This window comes from Amblyomma americanum, chromosome 10 (assembly GCF_052857255.1).
Source record: "Amblyomma americanum isolate KBUSLIRL-KWMA chromosome 10, ASM5285725v1, whole genome shotgun sequence".
Taxonomy (NCBI): domain Eukaryota; kingdom Metazoa; phylum Arthropoda; class Arachnida; order Ixodida; family Ixodidae; genus Amblyomma; species Amblyomma americanum.
Genome location: NC_135506.1, coordinates 56761804 through 56771769, shown reverse-complemented (window position 1 = coordinate 56771769; position 9966 = coordinate 56761804).

Below are 9966 nucleotides of genomic sequence, written 5' to 3'. Positions count from 1 at the left end.
CGGCGCAGCACGGCAGCTTCGAGCTCCAGGCCTTTTTGTCCATGGCATATATGTACAATACAGTTCTTTGTTGAATGGCAGGGTACATTTTGAAATTACAGAAGATTCGCGGTTCCTTCGATATCCTTCAGCCCCAGGCCAGCAGTCGTGTCTTTTGAATATTACAATGACCTCTTTTCTTTCGATTTTTCTGTGGGCTTAAATATTGAATTACAGGGCGTGTTCACAACGCAGTCTAAAGAATACTGCTGCGCACCATATACCTTCTTCGTGACCTCAGTGTGCTTTGCATAAACCGAATACACGAAGACGTATGAAGCGGGAATTTACATTATAAAGCATCACAACGCCCCCGATTTCTAGGATGTCAAAGACTTCTTCCATGCGGGGACTCGAAAGAACAGCACACGTCAAAACACAGCAAAAAAACAGCACAGCGACAATACAATTTCAGGAGCCCTTCACTACGGCGTCCCTCATAGCCTGAGTTTCTTTGGGACGTTAAACACCCATAAACCATAAACTAAACCAAAACAGCACAGGGAAAGACAGAACGCGGCAAAAGAGCACGCTGGACACAACGGCACAGCGACAAAACAGCACATCGAAGTATGGTGCAGCGCTGCTAGAGGGGTGAACAATCATAGCCATAATCAAACGGTAAATCACAACACATACGGCAGAGACCTTTGGAGTTAGCGAGTGCTCGTTTCGCTGGTTAATTAAGATACAAGGACGGCTCATTCAATGAGGAACTGCGTTGCTTGAACGGTGAATATGGCCGAACTATTGATTATGTAGTCCTTCCGTGCTTGGCTTCAATGATCTAGTTTCTTTCTGTATTATGCAATAAGAATCTGGGCAAATGAGAGATAAAATGGCCAGCTCATCTGCTCTGCGGTCAAATGTCCAGGATAGCTTATCTTGTCTTATTTCCTAGCTACGTTTTCACCGGAGCTTTCTTTACCAGAACAAAACATAGTATGACCAGAACAAAACATAGTATGATACCAACTAGTTAATCTTATTATTTATTTTGCTGAACCCTCCCAATATTCAAACCAGAGTGGGCAATGAACGTCCTGTAAAACGAAATTCTATGCATTCCTTCTAGAACTCTGCTTCAGCAGCCTCCCACCTGTGTTGGTTAGGTTAGGTGTGTGTTTGTGAGGTGTTTCTCGTGGCTCCTGAGCAAAAGGGTCAAATATGTCGTAAATTGATGTTTTAATAATATTGCATGGCTTCTAAACGAAAAAAGTACCTTTGGTCAAATTCAGCGAAAATTGATGTTTTGGGATATTTCTCTTCGAAGTGAAAAAAGTGCTTCAGTATAAAATTACACTCAACAAATTCACGCTGATATATGAATTTTCAGGTCAGCTGTGTAGCCCATTTCTCAAAGTAAAATCACCGCCGATCAGCCTCAGACCACTACTGTGCATCGTCCTGGTTAAACAGCAAACAACCTGAAAATGTCGGCTCGGGCAATCCTTTCATTTTAAATGTAAGCATCGCATGCTGGATATGTTCAATGTATGAAGGCACTGTAGCTCACTGCAAACAAAATTGCTGAAGATTCAATTGCCGACAGAGAGAGTTTTAAAGAATAAGAAATTTTTGTACACCCAGTGCCCTACGCCGGGCGTATTTGCCAGAATTCAGCATCATGATCATCAACCCGCAGAATCGATGCTTCCAGAACTAATTCTTAAGCTTTATTCATCAATCACTCGCTAGAAAAAAAAGTGTATATTTCAGATCGCGAATAATACCATGCCCTGTTTCTTACTGTGAAACGAGCACTCGCTAACTCCAAAGGTCGCTGAGGGCTCTAAAGCACTTCTAAATAACCTTTTTCACAACAGCCGCTGACTAGATTATGGCCGTTTGTTGAGCAGCTTTTATAACTTTTCGAGTCGTATTCAAAGTGCCTCTGAATCTCGCGAAACCGCCTCTGGACAAAGCAAACAGGCAGCGCAGTTGGTTCCTCAGTGGTATAGTGAGCCCTTATGAAGCTCGCTAAACGCCAAAATGACTAATGGCTGGGATCAAGGTTCTTACCTTACAGCGATCGAAAAGTTAAGGAGTACTGTAAGTCGTCCACTAGAATGCTACGAAATCAACCACGTCACCAGAATATTTCTGGAAAAGAGGGTTCCTTTCAAAAACAAGACAAAATTGCTTTCCCGCTTAATCTGGCCCGGTGCTACACAAGACACGACGCCACTCACAGCGGAATGGCTGGAGGAAGAGGCGGGGATGCGGCTGGACGAGGATACCGGAGAGACGCTCTTCTTTGCAGTCAGGGGGGGCTGGCCCACGGGCTGTGCGGCTGAAGGGCCCTGCAGATCACTCCCGGACTTCTTCACCGACGCAGCATCCTTCCCGCTGCGCTGCTGTGGGGCGGCGGCGTCCTTCCTTCCTGTCTTGGATGACGACTCCCGGTCAGTCTTGCTCTCCTTGCTGCTACTGGCCGTCGGCTCCATTTTGCAGTCCTCCTCGCGGCCTCTCCCTTTCCTCGTGCGGGGTCACCACGGAGTCCGCCTTCTACAAGTCCACGCTGCCCACTGGAGACCTGCGCATCGAAGGTAAGCGAGTACACTGAATACAACCTTTTTTTCATCACCTTCTCCAGCTATGCATTTTTCAGCACAGAGCACTGCTCCTTATCAATCTTCATTTAGCCTTTACCCTTGCCAGTTGCGGCTATCCTGTCCTTACACATAGTGATGTCATCTATGAACCAAGTCCTCTCCACTAACCTAATTTCTCACCAGGTCGTCGAATCCATTGCGCTACACAGGGAGGCCATAAGTTACATCCCCGCATAATGTGTCCTCACTTTAAACGTGACAGTGTTTAGGAGCTCGTGTCACAAAAAAGCCGGTGTCGGCGTCGGCCGTGAGCGAAAAATACCTCCTCCTCGGCGGGAGCATAAAATCCCTCCCCCTCCTCCTCGCAATGTACGCCACTGCCCCAACAGATGGCGCGCAGCGGCAGCGACTCCTAAAGTCCCTTGATAATTTGATTATCAAGGGGCTTTAGCGCCTCCCGCTCGTCTCGGGCACGCACTAATCACGCGGTGAGCATCGAACAACGCAGCGCACATCCAAAGCGCGTTCCCCACGGAGCCTGCTGCCCGAACGTCCGGCGCGGAAGCTATGCTGGCATTCGTGGCATCGGGTTTGTCGAGAACGATGTGCCGACGAACTACGGCTGCAACTTGAGTCCCGCGCGTTTCGGCAAGGCGCCTGGCAGCGCTTCAACGTTGTTTCCCGCTCCGCGCGTCTGTTTGTACGTAGCAGAGCGATTTGTCTAACGGGCAAGGCGTCGCGCCGAACGGGCGATGGCGTTCCGTGGACTCCCTGGCAGTGCTGCAACACGCTCTTAAAGGCGAAGCTTAAGCGTCGTCCAATTTTTTTTTAAATTGGTTTTTGAGGAGAGAAAATGGCGCAGTATCTGTCTCACATGTCGTCGTACACCTGAACCGCGCCGTAAGGGAACGGATAAAGGAGAGACTGAGAGAAGGAAGGAAGAAAGAGGTGCCGTAGTGGAGTTGCTCCGAAATTAATTTCGACCACCTGGGGATCATTACCGTGCACTGACATCGCACAGCACACGGGCGGCATTGCGTCCGTGTGCTGTGCGATGTCAGAGCACGTTAAAAATTCTGAGCCGGTCGAAATTAAATGTTATAATTACGGGAAAAACGGCCTGCGTGATGGCTTTCCAACTCCGAAGAATCAACCCGACAGATCGTTCTTTCCTGTTGACCCTCTCATTTTTCCCTCTCAACTTGAGTTTGCGGACCACGAAGTTTGTGCTAAGACGAACCACTATGACCCTTATCTGCAGCTCTTCCACCCTGGTCACTGCTAGCACCTTGAGCGATTCCTTCGGCTTGCTGTCTTGTGTAAACTAGAATGCTGCTCACATCGTAAGACGCTAAATTGTTTACAGCCTTGTTTAAGAGCACCGCGCTCTGCCACTTCTTGCGCCACGCATCTGCAGCGTCCAATCGGGCCTTGCAGCTCCTCTTTGGCAACTCACCTGCGTTCCTCTTGGCGGCGGCTGAGGCCCGGCACTCGTCCAGGGAAAAGGTGGAATTCACTCCTCAACAGCGGGCGGCGTGGAGGGATAGGACGCGCCTTGAACGGCGGAGGCGGGGGCGTTCGAATCCAAAACGAAAGGCGGATGTGACCTCCTCCTTCCTTGCTCCAGGCAGCGCGGGTCCAGCACCTTGCGCGGGCAGCCCTCATGCCGGCAGTAACATTGCAACAGTAACCTATTTTTGTAGCGATAGCTACACTACGTTAGCATTTCGAGCCTTCAGCGTGGCGGCGCCGCCACCCTGTGGCTGTGCCGCCACGCTGCCACGTGGTTGGTCACGTGGTGCGGAGCAGCTGCCGGTGGCGCGGCGCCGTGGCTGATCACGTGGTTTGTCAAGCGGTTGGTCAAGCGACCAAGTTCCACTCAGCCAGCTGTAGCTATCGCGTCACTCCAGGTTTAACCAGAGCTAAACCACCGCCAATTTTTTATTCGTGTGCCACAAAAGTCACTTTATAGGCATTGCGCGAAGGTTAAAAAAACGCATAACAGAGCGTGTATGCAGAACGCAATAAAACAACAAAGTAGAGAGATACCGTAAACAAAACATGCGCAGATAAATAACAAAAAATGAGTAAAAGACAGGATGAGAGAAAACACTCAAAAATGCACACAAGAATGCTAGGGACAAATTGGTTAATGGAGAATGCCTTAGTAATCTGCGGTTCCCTCCTGGCATTGCCGTGCTAATTCAATCAGAATATGAACGGCAAAGCATGATCAAGGACTCAGGCAGGAAGATGAGAATGATGGGTCTAGAAATTAATATAGTAATGTTCAGTGCATGGTCTCGGAAGGGAACAGCAGTTTACGATTAGCAGAAAAGCGCTTGAAGTGGTAAGGGAATACGTGTACATAGGGAACGTAGTTACCGCAGATCGGGATCACGACAGTGAAATCGAAGAATAAGAATGGGATGTGTGTTTTGTTATGTTGGGTTTATTGACACATAGGCAGCAAGAATGGGATGAAAAGCATTTCGGAAGTTCTCTCAGATCATGAATGGCAGTTTACCAATATTCACCAAGGAAAAGTGCATAACAGCTGTAACTTACCGGCACTTACCAATGGGACAGAAACGGGGTGGCTGACGAAAATGGATTAAGTCAAGGACGATGCAGCGACGTATGGAAAGGAAAATTATAGGTGTAACGTCAAGAGACAGGTAGATAGAGGGCACAGTAAGCCAGAGAACAAACTGGGTTATTTTTATCGCAGTCGAAATAAACAACAAGTGAGCTTGTGTAGGGTAAGTAAACGAAAGCAAGATAACCAATTTTCGTTGAGGGCAAGGCGCTGTATTCCAAGGAAAGGCAAGCGTAGCAGGGGACTGCAGAAAGTTAGATGGTGTGATGAAATTAAGAAGTTTGCACGGACATAATGGCCGCTTGTGGCACCGTAGAGGTTTAATTTGCGAGATTTGGGGTGTGTATTTGTCCTACAGTAGCTATAGTAAGCAGATACAATATTCAAATGACACCTGGATGTAATTGACTCCATTGATGGCTGCATAGACTGACGTTGGAGAACGTTCTGCTGAGATTGAAAACCTGCGAGCTAGTTATTTCATTCAGCAAATGGTTTAACCTAGGTTAAATTTTTCGGCACATCTTCAAAGCCCTCAACCGCAGTGCAGTGGCAGCAGAGCATAGCAACGTACACGTACCGCTATACATAAGAATGAAAACTCGTAAAAAAAATCAGCTATTAAATGCTTGCAGTAAAGTGAGTAAATTGCAATCATTGCGTCGATTTCACAACATGTTTGAACCTGAATGCAGCGCTGACAATGATTACCAAAAACAGAATATCAGTGAAATGTTTATTTATGGGTTCCTCGAGCCAGTCGCGAAATTTCGATTACGGGATTGCAAACGAAGGCCCAGTGTATGAAACCGCAAGCATAGACAGCGAAATTATCTGTAAAATTAGTAATATATTTTGAGTTAAAGGGATGATAATAAAGGACGTAATCACACCCCAGAGTTCTGCCCAAGGCATATTATAGCTTTTACGAACAAAACTGATGATGCTAAAGCACGGATTCGTGAATATTCTCCTCGACATTCAACTTACAATTCTGGACTTTTGTTTACACATCCGCTTCTAAAAGGGTTTCTTTCCTTCCTGACAAAGACTTAATACTTGGGATATCTACACCACTTGGCCACCGTCGCTTTCCACTGCACGCTATTTTGATAAACTCAAAGAAAATTTGACATTTTCGCCGAAGAAACTACGGAAGAAGCGTTCGGAAAGTCTCCTGCACTGAAGCAAAAAGGGGGTTTCTTTTTTCAAAATCAACGCCTCCCAGACACCTAAAACGTAATCTTACGACGGAAGTAGTGGGCTCTAAAGCTTGTTGCGTAATCATTCATTTCTTATTTCTTTACTCACACCTTAACATTAAATCTTCACCATGGAATGTCTCGTCGCCTCTATTCTCTCTAGCACGGCCTTGCACTGGACGCAGCGCTTACAAATATCTCCCGATGTCAGATACGCCAAGTGAACAGTCAACAATGTCACATCTGTGGCTCAGTTGATACAGTATCGCACATGCTATGAGAAGATCTAGCTTATCCAGAGGAGTGAGGAAACTGTATGCACCAAACGAAATCTGTCAAACAATTGCCACTAACAACAATCTGTGCTTTGCATCCATCAGCCTGTCCAGACAAGCTGCTTCGTGGAAAGAACTTCTTATTGGCTTATTTGGTAGCCACTCGTCTAATTGACAAACTTAAAAAATTTCGAGCATCGACTTTATGTGCATTCGCCTTCCAATCAACTTCCCTGCATTCCCCTCTTATCTATGTTCACTACAGTTTAATGACCTTGTCTTGTCTTTTAAGAACATTACCATTTGTCCGCACTTTCCTGTCTCTGCCTTTCTCAACCAAAATTTATCCTCAACCCAGAGTCCCGTGTAATCGCTGTCCTAACGGCTGAGAAATTCTCCATTTTCGATTAAAAAAAGCAAGTCTTTCTTTTTAACATTCTAGAGTACATGAATGCGCTCTTTATCTTGTTGTATTCTTGCAGAGAAGTATGATAGCCAAAATATTTTTCAAACCATAAACGGCAAGCAATAAAAACTGTCATTTTGTCTGCTCACCCAAAGCGAACTTGCCTCATGACCAAAGCACAAGCTCGCTTTGATTGCCGCCACCATTCCGAAACTGTTCCGCATGTGGTTTTATTGTTACAGCGTTGATGGGCGCCTGAATTGGTCACCAAAACTTCAAGTCGTTCAGCTGCTACTGTTTCAATCGCTACTCGTATAAACCAAGAAGAACCAAGAACATCCGATCCGTTTGGGTGGCCTACAATCCTGCTTAATACACTGTACTTTGTATCTGTCTTTCGCGTTCGAAACAATTTACCACAAATTATTCGCATCTGTACTGCTGAAGACTTGATTTTCACATCCTGGCGTGCGAGCGAGAGTCCAGCGGAAATGAAGTGTGCTCAATACCTCCCAATGTGTGCTCAATGTGTGCTCAATACCTCCTAATAAAATACAGCTCATCGGCCGACAAGAGAAGCGTAGTGATGTGTAAGCGCAAGCCGAGGACGTCGTACTTAGCCTAAATAATACTGCGGGCTGTGTCTTACGTTAAGCTTTCAGAGCGCATGCATAAGCCGAAACCTTTTCTGGAGACCCGAATTCCAGAATTTGCACAGTGGATGGTCACTTTCCCGCAGCAGCTCAAATTCTTCGTCGGAAAAACGTGCGACCCGTCCCCGAACCCCAGAGCTACTTCTATACCTCACTCTCCATGGTAAGTTCACACTACACCATGCCAGCATCGCCCAGCACATGAAAGCAAAACATATATAGAAGTCCTTCAAAGAGTGAAAAGCCGTTCCCTTTTTACATGCATGCGAGTTCTTCGATGTCTCTCAATGGTTGGTACGATTGATACTAGGAAGCACCAACCCGTCCAGATGTACATGAAGGACATAAGGAAACGTCGAAAGCTATTATCCTCAACTGCTCTTGAGCCTTCCTTAACGTTAGAGATGAAACATTGTATGGCCTTGAGCCGCCCCACCAGCGCTGATTGCCAGCGTGGTCTCGTTTAACCTGTAACCGCGTTAGGTTACGAACCCAACACAAATAATGTAAAAAAAACAAAATTTTCCTTATTTTCTTCGATGCACACCTCTACATTCCGGTTGACGCACTGAATTTGCACGTATCAGGCATTTGTCCAACCGCAATCCTTCACCTGACATCGTTCCCACCAATAACAAGACCGGCCTTTTTCCAAAAATTGTTCAATGTCTCTTGTTGAATGTACTTCGGAACTATTCGCCCTGCGTATATTGAAGAAGTTCGCGTATCCCTGCTGTTCCAGAAGGAGCTCTGCTCCTGTTGCACTGACGCTGAGTGCATCACTAACATCACCGATCGGTACGTCTTGTGCAGCAGTTCCGCAAACACTGTCGCCATGCCGGCTAGGTAGATCACAATTTGTGAGATTTGTTCTTGATCGCACTGACCAGCGCAGAGCTTAGCACTGCAATTTTATTTAATCAAAAACACTTCGCACGTAAGAAAGGAGAGCTGTAAAGTCCACATTAGGACAGTTGCTACCTTAAATTTCCCGACACGCCGCTTTCCTGTCAACTCATGACAGGACAACCATTTACAAACCTGCCGGGTCACTGTGGTATACCACCAATAACAATGCCCATGATGTATCCCGCTACGTTCCTAAGGATGAAAAAACGGTTCGGATACCACTGCCTGCTGAGTACAGATACCACAGAAAATACCTTTGCCTTGCTACCTGACCTTATCCGAGTGGAGGTTGTCATGGCACCTTCTATGCAACTTGAAAACTTGTCTTTAACTACGCCCACCAAACCGCCTTTCCCTTTTTAAATTTGTCTTTTCCTCTAACGGCTTCTGGTTGTCCATGTAGGCCAGTTCGTACCTCATAGTCATGGCTGACATTCCTTTGCGCAAAAATTCGGGTTCTGAGGAAACCATTTAACTCTTCAGAGCCGACTCTTGCCTCAACTTTCCGCGCTTGACACTGTAGGCTCTTTTATCTACCTCGAACGTCATCAACCTCTGTGCAGAGCACTCTGGAGTCGCGGCGTTGTTAATGAATACCGCAGGCGCTTCTGCGACTTCTGCTCCCTCTTCTGCCACTGACTCAGCCAATCACCACTTCCCCCTGCTCTTTTCCTTCATCTTCCCTCCTTCACTCTCTTTCGCTATTTTCCTTTATCCAATTTGCTGATATTCTCCTGAGGCTTCACACGCTAACAACGCAGAGGCTTTTTGTGTTAATGTGGGTTCTGTTGCCAAAGCATTAAAATTTGCTCGGGTAAGGTAGCCGGGGCAGGCGCTAGAGTGGGGCTATTGATCAGTGGGAGATGCTTGTATCTGCATTTTTGCGCGAAAGGTGGCCCATACATAAACCGTAAACATGCTTGTGTATTACTGTACAGAGCTCCGAGATAAGTCTCCACAAATACTTCACGATGGCTGCAGCTCAGTTTAGGCTAGCTGCTAGATAAAAATTCTCTTTGTTTCCACGCAATATCAATACTCTAGCCAGATGCATCATTCCATTCGTTCATTCAAGTCGTCAAGTAACACTAATATCTTCGAGGGTTTCTTGTACAAAGTTGGATCTGTTCATCTCTACCTGCGGACACTCGAAGGCAAATTTCTTACGCAAAACGCATAAAACAATAATTCGCTTGTAACCACTCTAGGCTAACGGCATCTGCGAGAGGGAAGCAGTGGCAGCCCCAAAATAATTTGTAAGCGTTCACCTGCTCTCAGAACAATTCCCATGTGTTTTAAAAGAAGAAAAACTGTTTGTACCTTCATAA